The sequence below is a fragment of the Panthera uncia genome, assembly GCF_023721935.1.
Source record: "Panthera uncia isolate 11264 chromosome A3 unlocalized genomic scaffold, Puncia_PCG_1.0 HiC_scaffold_11, whole genome shotgun sequence".
Classification (NCBI taxonomy): Eukaryota; Metazoa; Chordata; class Mammalia; order Carnivora; family Felidae; genus Panthera; species Panthera uncia.
In genome coordinates, this window is record NW_026057578.1 from 62,283,941 (window position 1) to 62,310,253 (window position 26,313).

Here is a 26,313-nt window from a genome sequence, read left to right on the forward strand (position 1 = left end):
AGTGTCCTTTCTACCCCACACAGACATGAGGTTTTTTTGGTTTGAGTTCTAGGCATAGTTGTATGAACCCAAAGGCTCTTTTTAGATTTTCCTAGAAGACATTACTTAGTGCCTACCATGTTTAGCATAAAAAGCATTGACATATGGTCCTAGCCTCAGGGACTACAATCTAGTTGACAAAAGAATATATAACACATGTAAAACAATTAAAGACCAACACAAATAAGTATATAATTAGGTATTAAATTGCGTGGCACAGAAACACTACTGTAGTTCGGGAAAGAGAGCAAGATTCTTGAGGCTGTCATGATCAGAGATGAGAGAGGAGGGGCGGGGTTTCATAGAGAGCACACCAGCAGGACTAGAGAAGAGAATTCATGTGACTAATTGGTAGGAAATTTGCTTAAAAATAGTTCTCTAATTTCTGATTACTAGCTTCCAGTTGGTGGTGAGTTCTCTTGTAATGTTGGGAAATTACAAAAGCACAGTGCTTTAATTGATGTTGTTCTTCTCTATAATCTTATAGCATGTTCAACACACAGTCTACTTTCACTTATTTCAGCCTGATACAACGAGGTTAGATTTCCTGGGGTCAATCAGCTATTTGTCCTATTTGGGGAAGTATTTTGTAGCAAACATTAGCAATCGTGTCTAAACCCTGGGGTTGGCTTTTGCATGTTGTCTTGTGTGATGATGATTCATAGCAAACCATATAGTCATCTAAATATGAACAAACCTGTGCATATTCATGAAGTAATTGAAATTCACAAACTGCTTTACTTGATGATATAATCAACCCATATTAAGTAAATAAAAGTAATGCTAAGAAGTTACAGTAAAAGAAAATTGTTACAATAGTTGTATGTAATCTTCTAAAACACATACACACAAAATATAGCCGCCATTCAGAAACAAAAATATACATACATTCCCTTATGACTTATTTTTATAAAGTTATTATTATAATTCTAGAATTGAACTATATAATTTATCAACAATGACCTTTATTTGGTGTCACCTGTCCTTGATTGCATGAACTTGGTGTTAACAAAACCACCAAAATAGTTGTCCTGTGTGGGTAGATGACTACTACCGTATAGTTTGAAAATGGTGTTTAATTTATTGTTAATGACCAATTGTGTTCCAAAATAATACAATGAAAACTGTACTTGCGGTGCTTGGGTGGCTCAGTTGGTTAAGCATTGGACTCTTGATTTCAGTTCAGGTCATGATCTCCCGGTTTGTGAGACTGAGCCCTGCATCAGGCTCCATGCTGATAGCACGGAGCCTGCTTGGGATTCTATCCCCGCCCCCCACCCTCTCAGAATAAATAACTAAACATTAAAAAAAAAAAAGAGGGTGCCTGGGTGGCTCAGTCAGTTAAGCATCTGACTTTGGCCCAGGTCATGATCTTATAGTTTGTGAGTTCGAGTCTCACATGGGGTGAGCACAAGCCCCGCTTCAGATGAGCCCCACTTCTTTCTCTCTCTCTCTCTCTCTGCCCCTCACTCACTTATGCCCTCTCTCTCTCTCTCTGAAAAGAAAAAAAAAAAAAAAAGAAAACTATGTTTTGTAAGACGGCTCCTTTATCCCCCTCTCTAGCTATTTACTGTGCCAAATTTAACCTTAAATATAGCGATTACTATAAGAGATTCTAAGCAGAGAATTTTCACAATCCGTTCTATCTATCCTGTATCTTTTAAAAAATGGTGCTCTGAAAAGGATAATTTTCTTTTTTGTAATCTTTAGTGACATATAATCTTTCTACTTCAAAGATAATTAATTAGCTTTTATTTAAATTATTTTTTAGAAAATTCTAATTTTAGGGGCACCTGGCTGGCTCAGTTGGTGGAGCATGTGAGTCTTGATCTTTGGATTATGAGTTCGAGCCCCATGTTGGTACAGAGATTACTTAAAAATAGAGTCTTTATGAGGTACCTGGGTGGCTCAGTCAGTTTAGCATCTGAATTTTGATTTTGGCTCAGGTCATGATCCCAGGGCTGTGGGGATCAAGCCATGTGTCAGGCTCTGTGCTGAGGGTGGAACATGCTTAAGCTTCTCTCTCTCTCTCTCTCTGTCTCTCCCTCTGCCCCTCTCCTCTGCTTGTGCACTCTCGCTCTCTCTTTAAAATAAGTAAAATGAAAAAAAAAAAGTCTTTAAAAAATTACAATTTTATCTACTATGTATCTCTTTAATTTTTTAAGAATAAACATATATCAAAGATTTATTGATTCATTAAGAGCAATATAAGCAAGATGGAAAATCTCATCCAAAATGTATCTCTTTAATTATTTTGTTTTTACTTTTAGATAGAGAGCACTAGGCGAGGAGAGAGGCAGAGGGAGAGAGAGAGAGAGAGAGAGAGAGAGAGAGAGAGAGTATCTCAAGCAGGGAGCAGGGCTGGATCCCATGACCTTTCAATCACAACCTGAGCCAAAATCAAGAGTCGGCTGCTTGACTGACTGAGCCACCCAGGCGCCCCTCTTTAATTTTTAAAGGTAGTTCATCAGAACTGTGTCCACCTTCATGCAAGTAGTTTGAAATTGTTTTCTATTATTTTTTAAATGTCATATTTTAAAGATATAATGTTGGCAGATACTCTCTGTGGAAAACCCAAAAGACTCCACCAAAAAACTGCCAGAACTGACATGTGAATTCAGCAAAGTCACAGAACATAAGATCAATGTACAGAAATCAGTTGCATTCCTATACAACAATAATGAATCAGTAGAAAGAGAAATCCAGGAATCGATCGTATTTACAATTGCACCAAAAACCATAAAATACCTAGGAATGAACCTAACCAAAGAGGTGAAAAATCTATACCCTGAAAACTATAGGAAGCTTATGAAAGAAATTGAAGAAGACACAAAAAAATGGAAAAACATTCCCATACTCATGGATTGGAAGAACAAATATTGTTGAAATGTCCATACTACCCAAAGCAATTTACATATTCAATGCAATCCCTATCAAAATAACACCAGCATTCTTCACAGAGCTAGAACAAACAATCCTAAAATTTGCATGGAACCAGAAAAGACCCCCAATAGCCAAAGTACTGTTGAAAAAGAAAACCAAAGTTGGAGGCATCACAATTTCAGACTTCAAGCTGTATCACAAACCTGTAAGCATCAAGACAGTATGGTACTGGCATAAAAACAGACACATAGATCAATGGAACAGAACAGAGAACCCAGAAATAGATCCACAAACATATGGCCAACTGATCTTCCACAAAGCAGGAAAGAATCACCAATGGAAAAAAGATGGTCTTTTCAGCAAATGGTGTTGGGAAAACTGGACAGCAGTTTTGTGGAAGAATGAACCTGGACCACTTACTTATACCATGCACAAAAATAAACTCAAAATGGATGAAAGACCTAAACATAAGACAGGAAGCCATCAAAATCCTAGCAGAGAAAACAGGCAATGACCTCTTTGACCTCAGCCTCAGCAACTTCTTTTTTTTATTTACTTAATTTTTTCTTAACATTTATTTATTTTTGAGATAGGGGGAGACAGCATGAATGGGGGAGGGTCAGAGAGAGAGGGAGACACAGAATCTGAAACAGGCTCCAGGCTCTGAGCTGTCAGCACAGAGCCTGACGCTGGGCTCAAACTCACGGACCGGGAGATCATGACCTGAGCTGAAGTCGGACGCTTAACCGACTGAGCCACCCAGGAGCCCCAAGCCTCAGCAACTTCTTACCTGATATGTCTCCAGAGGCAAGGTAAACAAAAGCACAATGAACTATTGGGACCTCATCAAGATAAAAAGCTTCCCAAAGGCAACAATTAGCAAAACTAAAAGGCAACCATTGGAATGGACGAAGATATTTGCAAAAGACATATCAGATAAAGGGTTAGTATCCAAAATCTATAAAGAACTTACCAAACTCAACACCCAAAAAACAAATAATCCAGCAAAGAAACAGGCAGAAGACATGAACAGACACTTCTCCAAAGAAAACATCCAGATGGCCAACAGACACATGAAAAGATGCTCAACATCACTCATCATCAGGGAAACACAAATCAAAACCACACTGAGATGCTGCCTCACACCTGTCGGGATGGCTAAAATTAACAACTCAGGAAACAACAGATACTGGGGAGGATGTGGAGAAAGAGGAACCCTTTTACACTGCTGGTGGTGCAGCCACTTTGGAAAACAGTATGGAGGTTCCTCAAAAAATTAAAAATAGAACTACCCTATGACTCAGAAATTGCACTATTAGGTATTTATGCGGAGGATACAAAAATGCTGATTCGAAGGGGCACATGCACCCCAATGTTTGTAGCAGCACTATCGACAATAGCCAAAGCATGGAAAGAGCCCAAATGTCCATTGACTGGTGAATGGATAAAGAAGATGTGGTATATATAGACAATGGAATACTATTCAGTGATCAAAAAAATGAAATCTTGCCATTTGCCACAGTGTGGATGGAACTAGAATGTATTATGCTAAGTGAAATAAGTCAGTCAGAGAAAAGACAAATATGTGATTTCACTCATATGTGGAATTTAAGACACAAAATGTGAACATAGGGGAAGGGAAGGAAAAATAAAATAAAACAGAGAGGAAGGCAAAGTATAAGAGACTCTTAAAAAGAATAACTTGAGGGTTGCTAGAGGGGTTGTGGGTGGGGGGGGATGAGCTAAATGGGTGATAGGCATTAAGGAGAACACTTGGTGGGATGTTCACTGGGTGTTATATGTAAGTGATGAATTACTAAATTCTATTCTTGAAGTCATTATTACACTGTATGTTAACTAACTTGAATTTAAACAATAAAAGAAAACACTGGGAGGCGAAAAGAAATAAATTTAACAAAGATATAATGCTGGCAGAAATAGAAAACCAAAAACATAGTTAAATTAAAATGTTAATTTAAAATAGTAATGATTTTGTCTTACATGACTTTTAGAAGTGCTTTTCAGAAATCATTTGCATAAAAACTCAAAAAGAAGGTACACAAATATTATTTTCAAAACACAACCCAAAGCAAAGCAAAGTAAAATGTACTGTAAAACTTAAGTACGGACTTTATGTTTTGCAACTGAGTTCGCCACAAAATGTTCAAAGGAAGAATAATACTTGGGAAGTTTACCAATTTGGAAATACCCCATTCTTTGACAACAAATAGGGACTTAGGAGAATGAAACAAGCATTTATTAAGCCTCTCTGCTATGCTAGGCATTCATGTAACTATCTCATGGTAATCCTTATTTTGCAAAGTAGGCATGATCTCCCTCTTACGTAGCAGAAAATGAACCTCATGGCAGCTAAATATCTTGCTCAAGGAGTCCTAGCCAGTGATTGCTGGAACTTATGTATTATCTTGTAAATTCACAGTTTTCTCTTTTTTCTTCAGTGGCTGTTTTATTTGGAACCGTATCAACTGATGATTAGTTTAAGATTTAAAATCTCAGAACCTCGGAACAGGAAGTTCTTTTTTTGTAAACAAGGGAAACGGAGAAATGTCTTTCCTATAGTATTTAACACTATTAGAACTGTTTGTACAACTGACTCTTTAAAAAACTGATGCTACTAAAAAAGAAGAGGGAGCATTTTAGATTAAAATCATGTAAAGAGATTAATGATGTCCAGGACATGCTACTCCCCAAATATGGAAAACCTTTTCTTCCCCTACAAAATATAACAACCAAATGCAATGTATAAAACTTTACTGGATCATGGACAGGAAAGAAAAAAAAAAAACAGATATAAGAGATATTCTTAGAACAAATGGGGGAAAACTGAAAAAGACTGGATATTAGATGATAATATTGAATTAATTATTAATTTTACTGGGCATGATCATGATATTATAGTTAGGTACAAGAAGCTTCCTTAGGAAAGCATAGTAAAGTATTTAAAGGGTAAATGTTATGATACCTATAACTTATTTTTAAATGATTCAGCAACAGTATAAAATATATATAGGCAGATCAGCGGAGAGTGATGAAATAAATATGGCAAAATGGTAACAATTGTTGGATCTAGGTGGAGAGTATATAGATAGTCATTGTAATTTTCTTTCAATTTCTCTCCATGTATTCTCTCCATGTATATTCATACTAAAAAATGTGGGAGATAAAAACGTAGTTTGAAAACTTTTGCTTAACCTCAGGGTTCTTTTTTTGTTTGTTTTTTTAAGGACACTACACATTATATAAATTAAATAGATGAATTGGGATCAACTGTCCTACAAGTTAAAATCAGTTTTATTCAAAAAGTGATTTTCTTTCATTTGTTGAGGATCTATCCAGTTGAGAACATTCTATGTGGACAATGCTGATTCAGAAATGATGTCAAAGACAAGGCAATGTTTAGGGGTAAGACTAGCTCTTGTTAAGAAATTAGCATAATAATGGGTACCTGGGTGGCTCAATGGGTGAACACCAGATTTTCCCAGGTCATGATCTCGTAGTTCATGGGTTTGAGCCCCACATGGGTCTGTGTGCCCAGAGCCTGCTTTGGATCCTCCGTCTGTCTCTCTTTGCCCCTCCCCCACTCGTGCACTTGCACAGTCTCTCTCTCTCTCAAAAATAAACTAAACATTGACAAAAATTAGGATAATAAAATGACCATCAAGTACTGGAGAATTTAAGAGTAATAGGAAATCTCTGGGGACTGCAGTGAGCGGAATCTTGAGCCTATCCTTTAAAAATGGGGATGGGGCGCCTGGGTGGCGCAGTCGGTTAAGCGTCCGACTTCAGCCAGGTCACAATCTCGCGGTCCGTGAGTTCGAGCCCCGCGTCAGGCTCTGGGCTGATGGCTCGGAGCCTGGAGCCTGGAGCCTGTTTCCGACTCTGTGTCTCCCTCTCTCTCTGCCCCTCCCCCGTTCATGCTCTGTCTCTCTCTGTCCCAAAAATAAATAAAAAAACGTTGGAAAAAAAAAATTAAAAAAAAAAAATAAAAATGGGGAGAATTCAGGGGCACCTGGGTGGCTCAGTCAGTTAAGTGTCAGACTTTGGCTCAGGTCATGATCTCACAGTTTGTGAGTTCAAGCCCCCCATCAGGCTCTGTGCTGACAGCTCAGAGCCTGGAGCCTGCTTAGGATACTGTGTCTCCCTCTCCCTCTGGCCCTTCTCCTCTCAAGCTCTGTGTGTCTCTCTCTTTCTCTCAAAAATAAATAAACATTAAAAAAAATAAAAATGGGGAGAATTTGGTTAGTGAAGACATGAGATGAGGATGGCTTTAGCATGTTTTATAAGCCAAAGATATAAAACTGTCATTCTGAACTTCAAGTCACTAGGAGATAACTGGTATTTCTTCACTGAGTTGGTATAATTCCAAACTTGAAAGCACAAAATGGGGCCAGTGCCACTTATGACAAGTAAATGCACATTTTCCTTTAGGCTTTTTTTAAAAAAATTTTTAAAATGTTTATTTATTTTTGAGACAGAGACAGAGCGTGAGCAGGGGAGAGACAGAGAGAGAGTGACACAGAACCTGAAACAGGCTCCAGGCTCCGAGCTGTCAGCACAGAGCCCGATGCAGGGCTTGAACCCACGAACTATGAGATCATGACCTGAGCCAAAGTCAGAGGTTCAACCGACTGAGCCACCCAGGTGCCCCCCCTTTAGGCTTTTTTAAATATTGAAAATAGCTCTCAGTTTCCCTTGATAATCCTTTTTTTTTTTTTTTTAAGTTTATTTTTTCAGTAATCTCTACACACAACGTGGAGCTCAAACTCATGATCCCAAGATCAAGTCACATGCTTTTCCAACTGAGCCAGCCAGGTGGGCCTCCCTTGATAACTTTTCAGCACCATTAGAGAGGTGTGGAGACCCTAAACTGCTAGGTACTAATTTAGCAGTTGGTAACTTTTCTTACTGGTAGGTATTAGATCTTTTAAGTGGGAGAAGATGATGATCCAGACTAATCTGGTAGCAATAACGAGGGGCAGTTAATAAAATAGTCCTGATATGAAGGCTAATCTGGGCCCTCCATGAGGGCCTCCAACATATGAGGGAGATAAACACATGGGCTCTTTGCACATCGTGCTAATCTAGGCAGGCCCCATTGAAGTCATCCTTAGAAGTACGGTGTCTGCTTCTTAAACACATTATCTCAGCCAATTCCAATGACATTCATTTTCACGTAAAACTAAGGCCTAGTTGAAACCCATTGAGTTATTAAGGGTTATGAAGTTCTGGTATTCATAAACTACAATTACGATTTGTTAGAGTTTAATGAGGGCTAATTCAGTGTTCTTCCAGGGAGACAGCAGACTTGCACAGCTGCTATAGCACCTGGACATATACGGCTGGTAGAAATTCCCATAATTTTCAGGAAGGACACTTTTATTCTTAGTGCTTCATTAGCATGGTTTTAGGTTGGCTGTGGCTTTAAAAAGTTGCTATTCTTACATTTCATGCCCAGTTAAGCTTTATCATTATTGGTTGGCTGTGTTTTTTGTGTTTTTTTAAATGTTTATTTATATTTTGAGAGAGAGAGAGAGAGATAGAGGGTGAGCAAGGGAGGGGCAGAGAGAGTTGGAGACAGAATCCAAAGCAGGCTCCAGGCTCTGAGCTGTCAGCACAGAGCCCGATGCAGGGCTTGAACTCAGGAGCAGTGATATCATGACCTGAGCCAAAGTCAGACACCTAACTGACTGAGCCACCCAGGCGCCCCAGTTTGCTCTGGGGTTTTAATTAATTTACTACATGCAGTAGTATATATTTGCATCAATAGGGTTTTAGCATGGGATTTTCAGGTATTTAGTCGTTAGACATTTACACATTATTTAAACAATCAGTAAGCCACACTAGAATTGCAAAAATAGATGCATACGTAATCTCCCCAAATTTTCCTGTAGAATGACACTTCATTGTTATGTCCAACTATTTTTTGCAGTGGGAAATGAGAATGAGTAGACAGAAAAGCAATATAGGGTATAGGTTGTTCTAGAGTTTTCTCTTCTGCCTGAAGCCAAAATTGGCAAAAATAGCTTGAGATCAACTGCTGTAGCTATGTTCTGTGGAACTCCAGAAAACAGTGATTTGAGAAAAAAATGCCTCTCTGATCAATTAAGCTGGGATGGCATTGAATAGTAGAGTCACCTCTCTTAATGAATAGAAGCATATTGAAGGCTCTGAGGAGTCCTGAAGCAATTTTGTTTGATGGTTAATCAAATACACAAACTTATTTGGCAGAGGAACTTGTTTTTGTTTCTTTTTTAACTATGCCCAATGTGGGGCTTGAACTCATGACCCCAAGATCAAGAGTCACGTGCTCTACTGACTGAGCCAGCCAGGCACCTCTGAGGAAGATTCTTGCTCTGAAAAATTATCCTCTGATAAAATATCTTCACTTGAAAATGCTTCATCCATCTATCCCTCCATCCATTCATTCAACAAATATACACTGAATGTCTACAATGTTCTAGAAGCTATGAACAAGACAAAGTTGGCCATGACCAATGTTTTCACTTTGTTTGAGCCCCTCAGTTCTCATGACGGCTAGTTCAGGGCTTTAGCTGCACTATATTTTCTTTTGCCACTAATGGTAATTTTGCTAATGGAGGGAAAGAAAAAATTAGAAGGAAACTGACCAAACTGGCTAGATATGGGGAATTATAAAGAAGACTGAAAGGGGAAATTTGATGCCTTGACAGAGGCAATAAACTTGGGCAGGCTTAGAGAAGAAGAAATCTGATTTGGGGCATATGTATCAATTAGGCTGCTTTTGTTTGCAAGAAATAGAAAATTCAACCAAAGAGATACATATAATAAGCAAAATTATTATCTCACTTAATGAGAAATTCAGGGGTAGGGTGGTTCTAAGGTTGTTTAATTCAGTAGCTTGACATCATCAATGATTAAAGTCCTTTCCACATGTCTCTTCTCTCATGCATAGTGAGCTGGTCTGTATCCTCAAGCCTTGTCCTTTTCTGGTCATAAGATGGCTGCCAAAGCTCCAAGCATCATGCCCTTACAAAATAATAATAATAGTTAAAATAAATAGTGCTGAATAATAGCACTATTGATAGGGCAGATACAGTTGTAAGCACTTTGCATATATTAATTCCTTTGCTCTTTACCACAACCCCATGAGTTGCTTCTATCATCTCCATTTTACAGATAAGACAACTGAGGTACAGAGAAGTTAAGTAACTTGCTCAGAGTCACCTAGCTGGTGAGTGGCTCCAAGAAAGGAAGAGAGTACCTTTTTCATATTCCTTTATAAGAGTAAGGAAAACTCGGGGCGCCTGGGTGGCTCAGTCGGTTAAGCGGCCGACTTCGGCTCAGGTCATGATCTCGTGGTCCGTGAGTTCGAGCCCCGCGTCGGGCTCTGTGCTGACAGCTCAGAGCCTGGAGCCTGTTTCAAATTCTGTGTCTCCCTCTCTCTCTGCCCCTCCCCTGTTCATGCTCTGTCTCTCTCTGTCTCAAAAATAAATAAACGTTAAAAAAAAAAAAAAAAAGAGTAAGGAAAACTCTTACCGGCAGAGTTTTGTGGAAAACATATGCACATTCCTAAATCAGTCACCCAAAGAGGGGAAAGAAACTATCATGGACAGTTTAGACTAATGAAGATTAATCTCCAGGGCTGAAAGGTTACTAGACCTCCCCCCGGTGTATCAACTAAGTGAGATTCTATAGCAGGACAGAACATGAAGGTGGGGAGGCCACTTGGAAGGCAGCCAACAGTATCTGCTACAGACCGAAGTGCAGTGGGACCTTGAAATGGACAGATCCGGTACGCCATTGAGGGTACATCAAAGGATGGGGCTGTTGCTCCACAATTGGGGCTCAGAGGCATTGAGACGGTAGTTGGAGTCACGAGAATGCAGCACAGTCCTAAGGAAGATAGTGTAGAAATCAGAGGGCTAACAGCTGAACCTTAAAAAAATTGAGGGGAGGTTATAGTTGAAGCAGTATAGTCAAAATGTTGAGAATTGTTTAGGCTGTGTGGTAGGTACATGGGTTCATTATATAATATTACTCTGTGTGTGTGTGTGTGTGTGTGTGTGTGTGTGTCTCAAAATTTCCCTAATAAAATTTTTTGAAAACAAAGCAAAAGAAAAAAGGACTGTTGGGCACCTGGCTGGCTCAGTTGGTGGAGCATGGGACTCTTGACCTCGAAGTTGTAGGTTTGAGTCCCACGTTGGGTGTAGAGATTATTTTTAAAATAAAATAATAAAATGTTTTTTATAATGTTTATTTATTTTTGAGAGAGTGCCTGTGAGCAAGTGGGGGAAGGGCAGAGAGAGAGGGAGTCAGAGGATCTGGAGCAGGCTCATTGCTGTCAACATAGAGCCCCACGTGGGGCTGGAACTCACGAACCGTGTGATCATGATCTGAGCCGAAGTGGGGCTCTTAACTGACTGAGCCATCCGGGTGCCCCTAAAAAAATCTTTAAAAAACCATCATGGAGCTCAGGGAAACTCACTATGAAGGTGTTTCCTATCCTTGCTTCCCCAAACCCTCTGCAGCTTTGTGCCTGAACCCTTGTCTAAGGTTTGAACCCACTACCATACTTTGAGAGAAGTTCTGGTCACCTGGAGGGAGAATATAAGAAGCCTTCATTTGGCCTCTCACGGGTTTAGTTTCCAGCCATTTCTGCTGCTGGCGTGCTCTGGCTGTTCTGCTGGGATTCTCTGGCTTCCTCTCCTGTCACCGTTTCTACTTGGCTTCAAAGCCTGAATTTCTCAACCCTGATCTTCACTCTTTCTGTAGCCACGTCTTGATAAGATACCTGCCTCTAGACCAGTTATCTAACTGCTGAGGTCTCTGCTATTTTCCAGAAACATAAGCCCTTTATCTAAAGGACATTATATGTGGGCATTATTATGAAAACTTCAAAAAAATTTTTAATGTTTATTTTTGAGAGAAAGAGGGACAGGTGAGTGGGAGAAGGGCAGAGAGAAAGGGAGACACAGAATCTGAAGCAGGCTCCAAGCTCTGAGCTGTCAGCACAGAGCCTGATGCGGGGCTCAAACCCATGAACTATGAGATCATGACCTGAGCCGAAGTTGGATGCTTAACCAACTGAGCCATCCAAGCACCCGTATTATGAAGCCTTTTAAACTAATAGCTCTTATCCTGGGTGTCCCTTTCACCATGACTGTTTCATTGAGAGTTTTCCTACAACTGTATCGCTGCATGCTTGTTTATAGAACAATCAACCTGTGGCTTTACTCTTGTGTTCTCCTTGATGTCTGCTCCGTTGGAAAGTCTGCTTCGATTCTTAAGAATAGCACTCATGCCCAGCTTTAACAGCAGGAGAAAAAGAGCTTTCAGACAAGTAAACAGGAAAGGAGTCATTGCAGATGTGGAAGAAAAATAAGGGAAAAAGTAGCACAAGGTTTCCTTTGGGTTTTTGAAGCATGAGCAAACCACCATATTGCATAAGCAAATGGCAGTGCTGCTAAGAAGCAAAAGATGAAGAGTTGGCAGAAATGTATAGTTTATTGTAAAAAGAAGACAAAACATAACAAAGCAAATGAATAATGTAAATAAACTTGGGCAAAAATGCTAAAATGCTTACATAAATGGTGATGGTAGAGCTTTCTCCAGCTAAGCACACACTTGCAGCATCTATAGAGTTGGGCTCCAAGTGAAAAGTGTTTCTGATACCACCCACTGTGTTGTAACATAATCTCAATCATCTCATGTGCATGACACTCACTTGAAAACACAAAGGAGCATCTGACTCTGAGGCAGCCAGCTTTGGCCTCCAAGGCTGTGGGGATTGCAGGCAGGATGGCGATAGCTTGATCAACTTCCTCTCTCGGGAGGAAGTGGGGTGGGGGCTGGCCCAGCCTTGGTGGAGTGGCACTGAGGAAAAGGAAAACATCCAGTGAACTACTTGAAATCCCCCAAATGCAATTCGGTAAATGCTCTTTGGACATCTACTGTGTGCAATGCACAACAAAAGAAATAATGTCCTTGCTGAATTGAAGATTACCGCCGCAGCAGAGATTATTACTCCCTATACTTTTTTTTTTTTTTGCTATGTATCCCTTTGGTGAATCCCGTGGCTTCCTTCTCGGATAATGTTTTTAAATACGTAAAGTTCGTGAAAATTTCAAAGGAAACCAATTATATTGAAATAGTCATAAAACTATTAAAAAAAAACAGGAAAATTTGTGATACGGTAATGCATATGTTTCCTTTTTCTACCCCCTCCCCACCCCAAAGAAGCTCTACATCCAATGTGGGACTTGCACTCAGAGCCAGGAGATCAAGTGGTGTATGCTCTCCTGACTGAGCCAGCCAGCTCCTATACATATGCTTCTTTTTCTCCTCCTCCTCCTCCTCCTCCTCCTTCTTTTTTTTTTTTAAATCTATGTAGTAACATTACTTTGAAGTGTTAGTGGATGGTCTCTTTATTTTATTTTATTTTATTTTTAATTTTTTTTAACGTTTATTTATTTTTGGGGCAGAGCATGAACAGGGGAGGGACAGAGAGAGAGGGAGACACAGAATCGGAAGCAGGCTCCAGGCTCTGAGCCATCAGCCCAGAGCCTGACGCGGGGCTCGAACTCATGAACCGCGAGATCATGACTTGAGCTGAAGTCGGACGCTTAACTGACTGAGCCACCCAGGCGCCCCCTTCTTCTTCTTTTTAATGTTTATTTATTTTTTGAGGGAGAGAGAGAGAGAATGAGCAGCGGAAGGTTAGAGAGAGAGGGAGACACAGAATCCAAAGCAGGCTCCAGGCTCTGAGCCATCAGCACAGAGCCCGAGCCGGGGCTCAAACTCATGGACCGTGAGATCATGACCTGAGCTGAAGTTCAGACCGCTTAACCCACTGAGCCACCCAGGTGCCCCACATGTGCTTCCTTATGAATGCTTTAAATAACAGGATATAGGGTCAAGTCTAATAACTCCTGTAATTTCAAAATAGCGTTGAGTGTAAATGGTAATTCCAGAGATCCACGACTTTAATGGGATATAAAAAAATGTCAGTAGTTTCTGTTGGTGATAAAGTCACAGACACTGCTGGTGCTACTGTGGTGCTGTCTACATTTATAAGAAAGCAATGCTAACTTTCAGTTAGAGGCTAGTGAAAATAAATGTGTAAGTTTTTTCCTGTCCAAGTTCCTAAACTTGTGAATTCAATCCCCTGGGACGTTGTGGACCCCCCCAAGTTAAGAATTTCTCATCCTGTGCGTGGGTGTACTTGTGTGTACATGTGTACTCCTACTCATGTCCTTCAGAGAGGGTAGAAACAGAAACAAGAAATTACCTAAATAATCATAATATGGTCTATTATAGGATAACTGTTCTAGAATTGGAGCCACAAAGGGATTCAATAGGAAGAGGAAATCAGAAAACGTAAAGGCTTGGGAAGGAGAGGGCCGGGTGCATTGAAGACCCACTGGTGTCTGCAAAGACTTCTTGCTTTTGCCTCTGCTTGCATTTATTTTCATCTGTGCGGGGATAAAACAGAAATAAAGCCGTTAAGCGTATTTAGAAATGCTAATGTGGCTATGTATCTGGATAGCCACATGCCAATGCCGGGCAGTGGATCATGATTAGCCTCAGTCAGTGGTTCCCAAAGTGTGGTCTCTGGACCAGGTACCTTTAAAAAGAAGTAAAGGGGAAGACAAGAGAGTAGAGATAAGAAAGGCAGGCATTTTACCTTCTGGGTCAGCCTTTTTGTTCCCTTCCCCCTCTCCCCAGCTCCTTAAACTGGCTAAAGCTGGACTACCTTTGGAGCTAGCCTTATGTGGAGTATGATTTAGAGCAGTTCTCTGAGAGTTTGCTCTCAGAATTCCTCAGTAGCCTTATAAATTGTTAAGTACCCAAAGAGCTTTTGTTTGTGCAGGCTATGTCTATAAACATTTCTTGTGCTAGCAATTAAAATTGAGAAATTTAAAAATATTTTTTAATTCATAAAATATAAGCCCATTATGTGTTCACATCAAGAGAATTTTTTGGTGAAAATAACTGTATTTTCTAAAGCGAAAATATTAGTAAGGAAGGAGACATTGTCTTCTATGTGTGCAGATCTCTTTAATTTCTGATTTAATGGAAGACAGTTGGACTCTGTATCTGCTATTGCAGTATGTTGCAATAGAACATGTTCTATAGCCTCTAGAAAGGCTCTGTATTCTTCTGAAAGAATGAGAGTGAAATAGGCAAATAATGTCTTGCCATTATTGTGAAAATTGTTTTGACCTTGCGGACCCTCAAGGGTCCTCAGACCATACTCTGTTTTGCAATTTGAGTTTTCTTTAACTATGGAAAAAGACTAATTCTATACCTAAAAATAAATGGTATAAAATTCAAATATGTCTGTGCTGGATATCTCTTGTTGTCCCTCCAGATGTCCCTCCACCTTTCTCCATTCTGTCCTGTGACCTGAATGGACAATATCAATAGGCTCTAGTTGGGTTTGGCCGAGGGGTAGCGCTGGCATGAGATCAAAGGGAGGGAGGAGATGAGGTTGGGGTATTTATTCCCTAGTTGGAAAGAGCTCACTCTGTCCTTCAACGGGGATCAGAGTTCTTGACACAGGACTCTGCACGCACCTCTCTGTTCCTGCAAGCCTTTCCAACCGACATCCCTTCAGGCACAGGTGTGATAATGTGCCTCCATTACTAGCCCAAGGGGATTCGACCGTATGATTTATCTCTACCCTGCCTGCACCTTTGGAAATAGTCCCTTTATGACACTCTCCTCAAAATTCCTAATTTGAGTGCATCATTTGTTTCTTGCTGAACTCTGACTAATGCAAGCTGGAGAGCTATTGTACCTTAAGGATAAACTTCAGTTAAAGTATTGTCCATGGCAGCCGATCCACTTAATTTTAGTGGAAGTTAGAAAGTTGTAAAGTTCCAGTGTCTCAGAGTCTAAGCTCTTTAATGGCTTGGGAAAGACAGGGCTGGATGCATTGAGGACCAACTGGTGTCTGCAAAGACTTCTTGGTCTTGCTTCTGCTTGAGTTTATTTTCCTTCTTTCCTTCTTTCTCTCTTCTTTTCTTTCTATCTTCCTTTCTTTCTTTCTTTCTTTCCAATGTACATATATATGTATATATGTATTTTTCAAGTAAACTCTTTACCCAACATGGGGTTCAAACCCACAAACCCAAGCTCAAGAGTTGCATGCTCTACGGACTGAGTCAGCCAGGCACCCCTGCTTGAGTTTATTGTTATTTGTGCAAGAGATGAAACAGAAATATACCTACAAAAATATTTATAAATGCTAACATGGCCATGCATCTAGACAGCCGTGTGCCAATGCCAGGCAGTGGGTCATGATCACCCTAAGTCACTGGTTCTCAAAGCGTGGTCTCTGGACCAGTAGCAGGAGCAGCAGCATTAAGGCACTTGTTAGAAATGTAAATCCTCAGGTGTCACCTGAGACCTACAGAATCAGAAACTCTGGGAGGAGCGACCTAACAATCCATGTTCTCACAAGCTCTCCAGGGGATTCTGATGCTTGGTAAAGTTTGAGGACCTTCACTCTCAGAAACTGATGACATCACAGTTCCCTAAGCTTCCTGGCCTCCCTTACAGCTAGGGGTGGTCATGTGATGTCCTCACGCCCTACTGCCTCGAACTTGGGCATCTTATCTGAAGCTGCAGTAACCATCCTGCAATCTTGGGGTGACAAGATAATTGTAGAAGCACTGACCCTGACATCACTGCTCACCTCCAAACTTCTTGTTAAAAAAAAAGAAAAAATCCACCCACCACCCACACCCTCCAGTTATTTAAGCCACTGTTTAGGTTTTCTATTAGCCAAACACAACTCTAACTTTATGACATGGTTTATAAAAAAGACTTTTCCCCTCATGATGATAAAAACTTTAAACAATATTTTAGTGTTGAAATAAGAATTAAATGTGGAGCAGAGGGCAACATTCTGATGGATTTTTAAAATAATTTTTAGCATGTGTGGCCTAATTCTTGCTGAATCCCAGATACCTTGGGATAAAAGGGTCTTCGTCGTAAAGGGCTTTCTGGAGCTCTTTGAGACACATTTTTAGGAGAAACTATTTTGGGGCGCCTGGGTGGCTCAGTCAGTTAAGCATCTGGCTCTTGATTTCTGCTCAGGTCACGATCTCACAGTTTGTGAGTTGGAGCCCTGTGTCAGGCTCCAAGTTGTCAGCGCTTGGGATTCTCTCTTCTCTCTCTTTGCCCCTCTACCCACTCGCCCTGGCTCTCTCTCTCTCAAAATAAATAAATAAACTTTTTTTAAAAAGTAAAAAAAAAAAAAATAGAGACTGAGAGAAGCCATGTTGTGGTTTCATTAAAATCAGGGTTGAACTTTTTTTTTTTTAATGTTTATTTATTATTTTTGAGAGAGAGGCGGAGTGTGAGCAGGGGAGGGGCAGAGAGAGGGAGACACAGAATCTGAAGTGGGTTCCAGGCTCCAAGCTGTCAACACAGAGCCCAATGTGGGGCTCGAACTCACAGACGGTGAGATCATGACCTGAGCCAAAGTTGGACGCTCAGCTGACTGAGCCACCTAGGGTAGAACCTGTCTAAGAAAGTAATAGTGGTCGATGAAAGGGAAAAGTTGTTTCCTACTCTACTCACAACACTTCTGACACCAAATGTGCAGGTTGTTTTCCTCACCTTAAGCAATTCTGACATTGACTACATGGCATTAGGGCAGTTTCCACAGGTTAAAGACTCAGTCCCATAAGACTGACCCCTCTTTGAGAGGCCAGTCACAAGTCCCAGGTTGTGACCTGTTCTTCTGACCACCCAGCTACAAATGGGGGATTCCCATAACCCCTTCCTTGGGTCTGATAATTTTCTAGAACCACTCACAGAACTCAGGAAAGCACTTTATTTACTCTGGTCAGTTTATTATAAAAGATATAACTCAGGAACAGCCAAATGGAAGGGATGCATAGGGCAGGCTATGTGGGAAGAGGCATGGAGCTTCCATGGCCTCTCTGGGCTCACCACCTTCTCAGCTCCTCAGTGTGTATGCCAACCCAGGAGTCTCCAAACCAGTCATTTAGGGCTTTTATGGGGGCTTCATTGCCTAAGTATGATTGATTAAATCATTGGTCATGGGTGATTAAATCCATTTGTAGCTTCTCTGCCCTCCCCAACAGTCGGGAGGCGCTGAAAATTCTGACCTTCTCATCACATTGTTGCTTCCTCTGGCAACGAGCTATCTTCTAAGAGTTACCTCATTAGCATAAATTCAAGGGTTCAGAAAGGCTTCTTATGGGGTGCCTGGCTGGCACAGTGGTAAAGCATGTGACCCTTGATCTCCAGGTCTTGACTTCAATCCCCATCTTGGGCCTACAGCTTACTTAAAAAAAAAAAAAAAGGCCACTTATGAATAACAAAAATGCTCTTCTTACCCCTATCATTCAAAAAATGATAAGGGTTTTAGGAGCTCTGTGCCAGGAACCAGGGATGAAATCAAATATATATTTCTTTTTATATCACAATAATATTGTTAATTAATTTATTTCTTTAAAATTTTTTAATTTTTAATTTTTATTAATTTATTAATAATTAATAATAATTGTTAACATTATATAATATATTATAATATATAACATTAATAATATTATATAATATGTAATATTAATAATAATAAATAATTTTATTAATTTATTAATAAAATTTTTATTATTTATTTATTGTTAATATTTATTCATTTTTGAGAGACAGAGAAAGACAGAGTGTGAATAGTGGAGGGGCAGAGAGAGAGGAAGACACGGAATCCGAAGCAGGCTCCAGGCTCTGAGCTGTCAGCACAGAGCCCGATGCGGGGCTCGAACCCATGAACTGTGAGATCATGACCTGAGCTGAAGTTGGATACTTAACTGAGCCACCCAGGCGCCCTAAACGTTTATGTTATTTTTTGAGAGAGAGAGACAGAGTGGGAGTGGGGGAGGAACAGAGAGAGAGGGAGACAGAATCTGAAGCAGGCTCCAGGCTCTGAGCTGTCAGCAGAGCCTGATGTGGGGCTCGAACTCATGGACCATGAGATCATGACCCGAGCTAAAGTCAGGCGATTAATTTACTGAGCCACCCAGGCACCACTCATTGTTAACTAATTTCAAAGGCAGCAGTGCCTATAATCTACCATAATACCTGATGCACAGTGACTGTTTAATAAGTATTTGTAGAGTGGAACTGGTGAAAAAAAATTAAAGAAAATTTTTTTAATGTTTATTTATTCTTGAGTGAGAGAGAGAGAGAGACAGCGCTGGTGAGAGTGAGCAAGCAGGAGCAGGGGAGGGGCAGAGAAAGATTCCAAAGCAGGCTCTGTGATGTCAGCAAAAGCCTGACATGGGGCTCAAACCCACAAACCATGAGATCATGACCTGAGTTGAAGTCAGACTCTCAACCAACTGAACCACCCAGGCACTGCCCCCCCACCACCAAAATTTTTTTAATGAGGAAAACAGGTTTATCACTGGAATATTTCCAGGGCTTAAGAGAGGAGTGGATCAGTCTGCACAAATTGGACTATTTGAAGTTTGACACTGAAGCACCCTGTCAGAGAGGGCATAATGGCTTGCATATAATAGGTGTATAAATATGCTGAATGAATACATGAAACTTCTTCTATGTGACATATAAGAATTATGATTCAACTGTGACAGGCACTGTATTGTTATTGTATACCATATCCCATTTAATCCCCCCCCCACTTCTTTTTAGAGAGACAGAGAATGCAAGCAGGGGAGGGGGCAGAGGGAGAGAGAGAGAGAGAAAGAGAGAGTCCCAAGCAGGCTCCATGCTTAGCATAGAGCCCAATGCAGGGCTCAATCCCATAACCCTGGGTTCCTGACCTAAGCAGAAATCAAGAGTCTGACATTCAACCAACTGAGCCATCCAGGCACCTCTCATTTGATCTTTAAAATAATTACATGAAGTAGACAGTACTGGATTATCAAGGATGGGTTTAGGACACCAGCAAAACTGAGGCACCCAAAGTTGTTTGGAAAAAATTGTTATACGATGTCTTAAAAAAAATTTTTTTTTAAAATGTCTATTTATTTTTGAGAGACAGAGTGCGAGCAGGGGAGGGGCAGAGAGCAAGGGAGACACAGAATCTAAAACAGGCTCCAGGATCTGAGCTGTCAGCACAGAGCCTGATGTGAGGTTCGAGCTCACGAACCATGAGATCATGACCTGAGCTGAAGTCAGAGGTTTAACTGACTGAATCACCCAGAGGCCCCATATCTGATGTCTTTTTTTTTTTTTTAAAGTTTATTTATTTATTTGGAGAGTGAAAGAGAGAGAGAAAGAGAGAACGTGTGTGGGTATGGGGGGGGGGGGGGGATGGGCAAAGAGAGAGGGAGACAGAGAATCCCAAGCAGCCTCCATGCTATCAGCACAAAGGCCAAAGTGGTTCAATCTCATAAACCATGAGATCATGACATGAGCTGAAATCAAGAGTCAAGACTCTTAACTGACTGAGCCACCCAGGCACCCCAATATCTGATGTCTTATTTAAAAAAGAACACTGGGGTGCCTGAGTGGCTCAGTCAGCTGAGCATCTGAATCTTGATTTCAGCTCAAGTCATGATCCCCGGGTCATGGGATTGAGCCCTGAGTTGGGTTCTGTGCTGAGTGTGGAGCCTGCTTGGGATTCTCTCTCTCTCTCTCTCTCTCTCTCTCTCTCTCTCTCTCTCATAATAATAATATAATTATTATATTATAATTATATTATAATTATGTAATATATAATATAATTAATGTATAATATATAATAAATAATAAAATATATAATATATAATAATTATATAATTATAATAATCTCTCTAATAATAATAATATAATAACAGTAATAATAATAATAATACATAAATAAAATGATTTTTAAAAAGACCACCAGAATACTGTAGCCTACATTGGGAAAATCAGGACTTTCTCTACATTACATTCACTTTTTTTTTAACTTTTATATATTTATTTTGAGAGAGAAAGAGAGAGAGCATGACAGCACGAGTGGGGGAGGGGCAGAAAGTGAGAGAGAGAGAGAGAGAGAGAGAGAGAGAGAGAATCCCAAGCAGGCTTCTTTCAGTCAGCTTGCAGAATCTGACTCCAGGCTTAATCCCAGGAACTGTGAGATCATGACTGCACCAAAATCAAGAGTCGGACGCTTAACTGACTGAGCCACCTAGGTGCCCCTCTACATTATATTAAGTATTGTTTTTATTATATTTTGGGGACTGCTTTGCCTTTAATAACGTCTAAATCTCAACAAAACAAAGCTAGGAGAGCTTAGACTAGCTGCATTCACACAGCTAGTTAGAATCAGAGCTCTCTATGATGGTACTCAATGTTTATGATGCATTATATGTTTATGATGGTACACACCAATTTACCTTTTAAATTTGTGAATTGTGTTGGACCTTCTTTATTTTTTGAGAGAAAGAGAGAGTGCGAGCAGGGGAGGGGCAGAGAGAGAGGGAGACATAGAATCTGAAGGAGGCTCCAGGCTCTGAGCTGTCAGCACAGAGCCCAACACTGGGGCTCAAACTCACGAACCACGTGAGATCATGACCTGAGCTGAAGTTGGATGTTTAACTGATTGAGCCACCCAGGCACCCCTATTGGTTTAGTGTTTTAATACAATAAAGCATACAAGAAAGTTAACCTAAATGTGATTTTATCCCTATTGTATCCTTAACCCCTAGGACAGTATTCAATGTATCTTTATTTTTATTTATTTTTGAGAGAGAGAGAAAGCATGCACAAGCGGGGGAAAGGGCAGAGATGGGGAGGGGGATACAGAGGATCTGAAGCAGTCTCCATGCTGACAGCAGAGAGCCTGAGGCAGGGGCTTGAACTTGTGAACCCTGAGATCATGACCTGAGCTGAAATCAGATGCTTAAACAACTGAGCCACCAGGGTGCCCAATGCATCTTTACTTTTAGTGATTGAAAGAATGAACGATGTGCAATCATCAGCCCACCTAAATGATTGTGATTTGTATTAGTCTTAGGGTCAACCAAGGGAAAGTGAGAAGGAAATCAATCAGATCAAGAAACCTCTCTGATGTCCTTCTGAGATTGCCTGGATTCTCAAAACCAGGGTCCTCTGATGTTTCCATTTTTATGATCTTTAGATTCTCATTTTGGAAGCTGAGATCCTAGACTCCTTTTCCCCTATATAAAGTATGTCAGACAAAGGAAAGTGATTTAAGGAAATGTATTCTATAAGTTATTTAAGAAATATTTCCTAAGAAGTCATAATGATAACAAAGGAGACAAGGGAAAGGCAAAGTCTAAATGGGCCTACTTCTTTTTTTCTTTATTATTTTTCCTCCCATCATGCAGAAGTGGGGCAACTAAATTTTAGTTTATGGTGTCTCCATTACCTATGCTAGAGGGTCTCAATCATTGGTGTGTATAAAAATTTAAAAATTCACCTAAGTCTTGTCCCTAGAGTCCCTGATATTATGGGTGTGAGTGGACCCAGGAATCTGCACGCCAGCTGATTATGATGCTGGTGCATTAGCCACCATACCGTAAAAACCCCTATTATTATGCAAAATTGGGGCATAGATGAAAAAATCTGAACTGCAATTAAGTCTTTATTTTTGCCATTCTCACCATTGCTGGGCCAGCTCTGATTGTCAGTCCAAACCAATTTACACAAAAGTGTGAATAAGGTTTAAATCCTTTATCAGGACACTTTCATTAAAAAAAAAAAAAAACAAAACAAAAAGGTATTCTAAGGTGTTAGAATGCTTTAATTACACTTTAGTTTTCTTTTGGGGGGAATTAACCTGGCAATACCTGTTAGTCTAATTCGATTGCTGAAGGAATCCTGTCCACTCCCTTCCTTTGCCTCTTGAATCATTCATTCTAGACTGATACTGTTCTTTGTGAAGCCTTCTTCAGTAAACCTATACACAGGGACGATCCCTTTATGTCACTACCATCCCTTGCATGTTTCAGTGATAGCATGTATCATCTTGTAGTGGGATTGCCTAATTTAGTTTTGTGTCTGCAGTTCTTCGCATAGTGCCTGGCAAATAGCAGGCGCTCAAGAATTGTGGAACGAAGGAATGAATGTCAAAGACTAGGCCGAGTTTTAAAAATCAATGCTGACTAAGAAACAAAACATGGAAATGTCAAGGGCTGAATGCCAGGCATTGCAGGCTTAGAAAGAACACAAATAACCCTTAACAGCACAGAGCCCTCTTGAAGGGATCGCCTGTCCCATTTTCTCAGTTCGCTTTCCAGCCTTTCCTGATACCCCAATTTCCCGCTCACTAACTCATTCCCTCCCCTACTGCGGACAGGTCCGGCAGGTATATCAGCTCAGCAGCTCTGATTGGTCGGCGATGATTTCATTGTTGGGAAACATCCGGGCTTTTTCCCTCCCCGCAACACCTCCCCCAGAGCCCAGCGTTCTGAGCTTCTCTCTCCCGCGTATGCCCCTCCCGCTGGCTGAAGCAAAACAACCGCCTCTCCCCGGACCGCTTCTGATCCTCGCCCGCGCCATCCCTTCCGTCTCTACGCCAAAGAGAGGCGTTTATATTCTCCAATGAGGGCCTAACAGGACTTTGTTAGCCAATCGGCAGCCAACCCCCTGCAATTCCGGGTGGGACTAGGCTTCCACACCTATAACTGCACAAGCGCGTTGGCTCCTTTATGGCGCTTGTTTTACGCAAGGCTTAGAGGTTAGAAATAAAGGGGCATGATTCTCGTAGAACGGGAAGGATCCGCACACACTGTCTGGATTTGACCGTTTTCGAAGACTAGCCAATCGCTTTTCGAATACTTCCCCGCCTTTTGCGCGTTCATTTAAAAAAAGCCAGCGTGACGGACTTGGAAATTGGTTTAGTGACGGACACTCAGAGAAAGCCAATGATTGAGGGTTCGGGTCACCCTTTGGACCAATAACAAAAGAGAATCGTTAGGGTTCGGGCTTTGCGAGGCGGAGTGCAGGTGGGCGTTATTTGATTGATGGCGATCTCTACTTATGGCTGGTAGGGTGGGTTGGTTCCTGACGTCCAGAGGCGGGGCTGAATAAAGTAAATGGTAATGAAGGGTTGGGTCTCACTCAGTGGGCGGTGTTTGATGGATAGTTGACCTTGCCAATTGAAGGTGGCCACTGGTGCCCAATGGGAAATTAGGAACTGAGAGGCGGGGCGTTGTGGGCGGGGAAAACTGAGTACCGAGGTACGGGGCAGCCGAAGTGGGAGGGGGACGCTGATTGACGGGAAGCCCAGCCAACCGGGTGCAGCCAGAGGCCGCGCCGTCCCAATGGGTGGGATCTGGGGGCGGGGCTGCCCGAGGGGCGGGGAGGAGAGGGTGCGGGGAGGGGGTTGCAGAAGGAGCCGAGCGGCTGCTGCTCAATGGCGGAAAAGCCGCCGGTGTTCTGACCGCCTGGTCCCCCTAGCAGTTGCGGGGGAGTTTCCTGCCGGCGCGGCTGGACTCTCTGCTTCTCAGGGTTCGGTGGCTGGAAGATGCTCCAGAGAGACGAGGCTGCGGCGGAGGAGGTGGCGGCGGCCGAATCGGCAACGGCGCTAGGGTGGAGAGAAGGCGGCAGCGGCGGCGGCGGCGGCGTGCGGGGCCCGACGGTGTAAACAGCCCCGGAGGCGGCGGAGGCGGTGGCCGAGACCCCGACGGGGAAGCGGCGGCGGAGGCAGGGTCGCGCCTCAGTCGGAAGCCTGGGTTGAGTGCAGCAGGGTTCTCTGCGGCGGGCGAGAACAGACGCCCTAGACCTCGCTTCCCTCCCTCGCCCCAGGTAAGGCCGCTCCGCGCCCCGCCGCAGGGGAAACGGCTCGCGGGCACCGCCGAGGCCCCGGACCGTTTTCGGCGTGCCGCCGGGCTGCGGTCGTGGGCCCTACCTGTCTAATCCTCGCCTTTTTTTTTTTTTTTTTTTCTTTCTGCCGTGGAGTCTGGGGGAGCAGAACGCGGAGCCTGGCTCCTGGGTAGGCCCCTTCCCCAGCCGCCGCCTCCGCGCTCGGCCGAGGCTGGGAGAGGCTCGGGGCAGGGAATTTTACTTTGCTCCAACGCCTGGAAGTGAACTGCTTTCCCCCTGTTTTCTGCTTCAGACAGCGAGCGTCTCTTTCACACCAAAGCACTGGGGCTAGGGCTACTCCAGGCTTTAATTCATCCCTTCCTGGATCATGCCTATTTGAAAACCCTACCTTTTACATTTGTTTCCTCATCAGCTTTTGCCCCACTCTGCGCTCCACTTCACTTCCTTGTTAAATCTTCTTTCTCGTTCTTCTTTCTCTGCCTCTCACCACCTCCTTCTTAGTAGCTCTAAATCGCTTCTTTCTCTTCTTGGTGACTCCGGGCTCTTCTTCCCTGCCTTCCCCAGCAGTCCTTTTCGGATGTCATTCTTTTCCGCAAAAAAGTTTTTAAATGAAACTTCTGCCATCAGTACCCCAAATCTTCCAGAGGCCCATTAAGAGTAGACTAACCGGCTTTATATGGAAGATCAGTTTTTTTTAAATAATTTAATTGGGTCTAATGTCCTTTCAAAAGTAGGTTGTATTCATAAACGTTAAATGTGAGAATAACACCAAGGTAATTTAAAAAAGAGGGGCTCAGTGAATGTTGGAAATAAGTTATTTCGTTTTTTAAGTTGCCTGACCTTTATTGTCCAATTTAGCAGATCTAGAACATTTGCCCATCTTACTTGGCAAAACTGCTTCTTAAGCATTTGATAGTCGGCCCAGATTCATAAGTATTCAAGTCGGCTTAAAAACAACGTGGAAACTTTAAAAAGAAGACATTAGATGAACAACTAGGAAGCTGTTTTCATGAAGTCACAGTTAAAGACCTTTTAAAATAGGCTCCACATGTTTAATGTATCAAAATAAAGTTGGCAGGAGACTTGTAAAAGGATTATTTAGGAATTTGAGTAGTCTTAGTGATATGTAGCTATTTTGGGAAAAACATTCTTTTTGTTAACAAACCTTTACAACTGTGATGTGAGAATTACTGAGGTTTATTGTGGGATTAACACAGGAACTCATTTTATTTGAGCTACTGCACGGACGTAGAAGTGGTAAATTGTAGAGGGCAGATACTGTAAGTCCCTATGTTCTGGGAGATTGAGCAACATGCCATCGACACTGAATGTTAATGGACATTATTTCATTTACTTTCTCTGTTGTGCAATAGCAGAGTTCCTATCATTGGCCTGCTTTTAAACAACATTTCTAAATAGAGACAAGTTATTCTAATTATTATGATAATCTTTTCCAAGTGTACAGGCTTTAAAAAAATACGGTTGAAGTTACACTATTAAGGTGATAACTTTTTTAAAGAAATATTTTTGTAGGCCTCCTGAATGGGCAATGTGTTGTTTCAATTCCACTTCTAAAATTTAGTATTTAGAACAGGTTGGGTTTTTGTTTTTGTTTTGTTTTGTTTTTTTTGTCAA

At 41.6% G+C, this 26,313-nt stretch overlaps 1 protein-coding gene across 1 annotated transcript in view; it reads left to right on the top strand.

Annotated features, from left to right (window-relative positions):
- Positions 1 to 24,254: 24,254 nt before the first annotated feature.
- The window catches only part of PPM1B (protein phosphatase, Mg2+/Mn2+ dependent 1B), a 96,590-nt gene continuing 94,531 nt past the window's right edge, over positions 24,255 to 26,313 (top strand). Inside the window, exon 1 of the mRNA XM_049650207.1 lies at positions 24,255 to 24,660. The gene's annotated coding sequence lies outside the window, so the exon portion shown is untranslated. The remainder of the gene's footprint in view (positions 24,661 to 26,313) is intronic.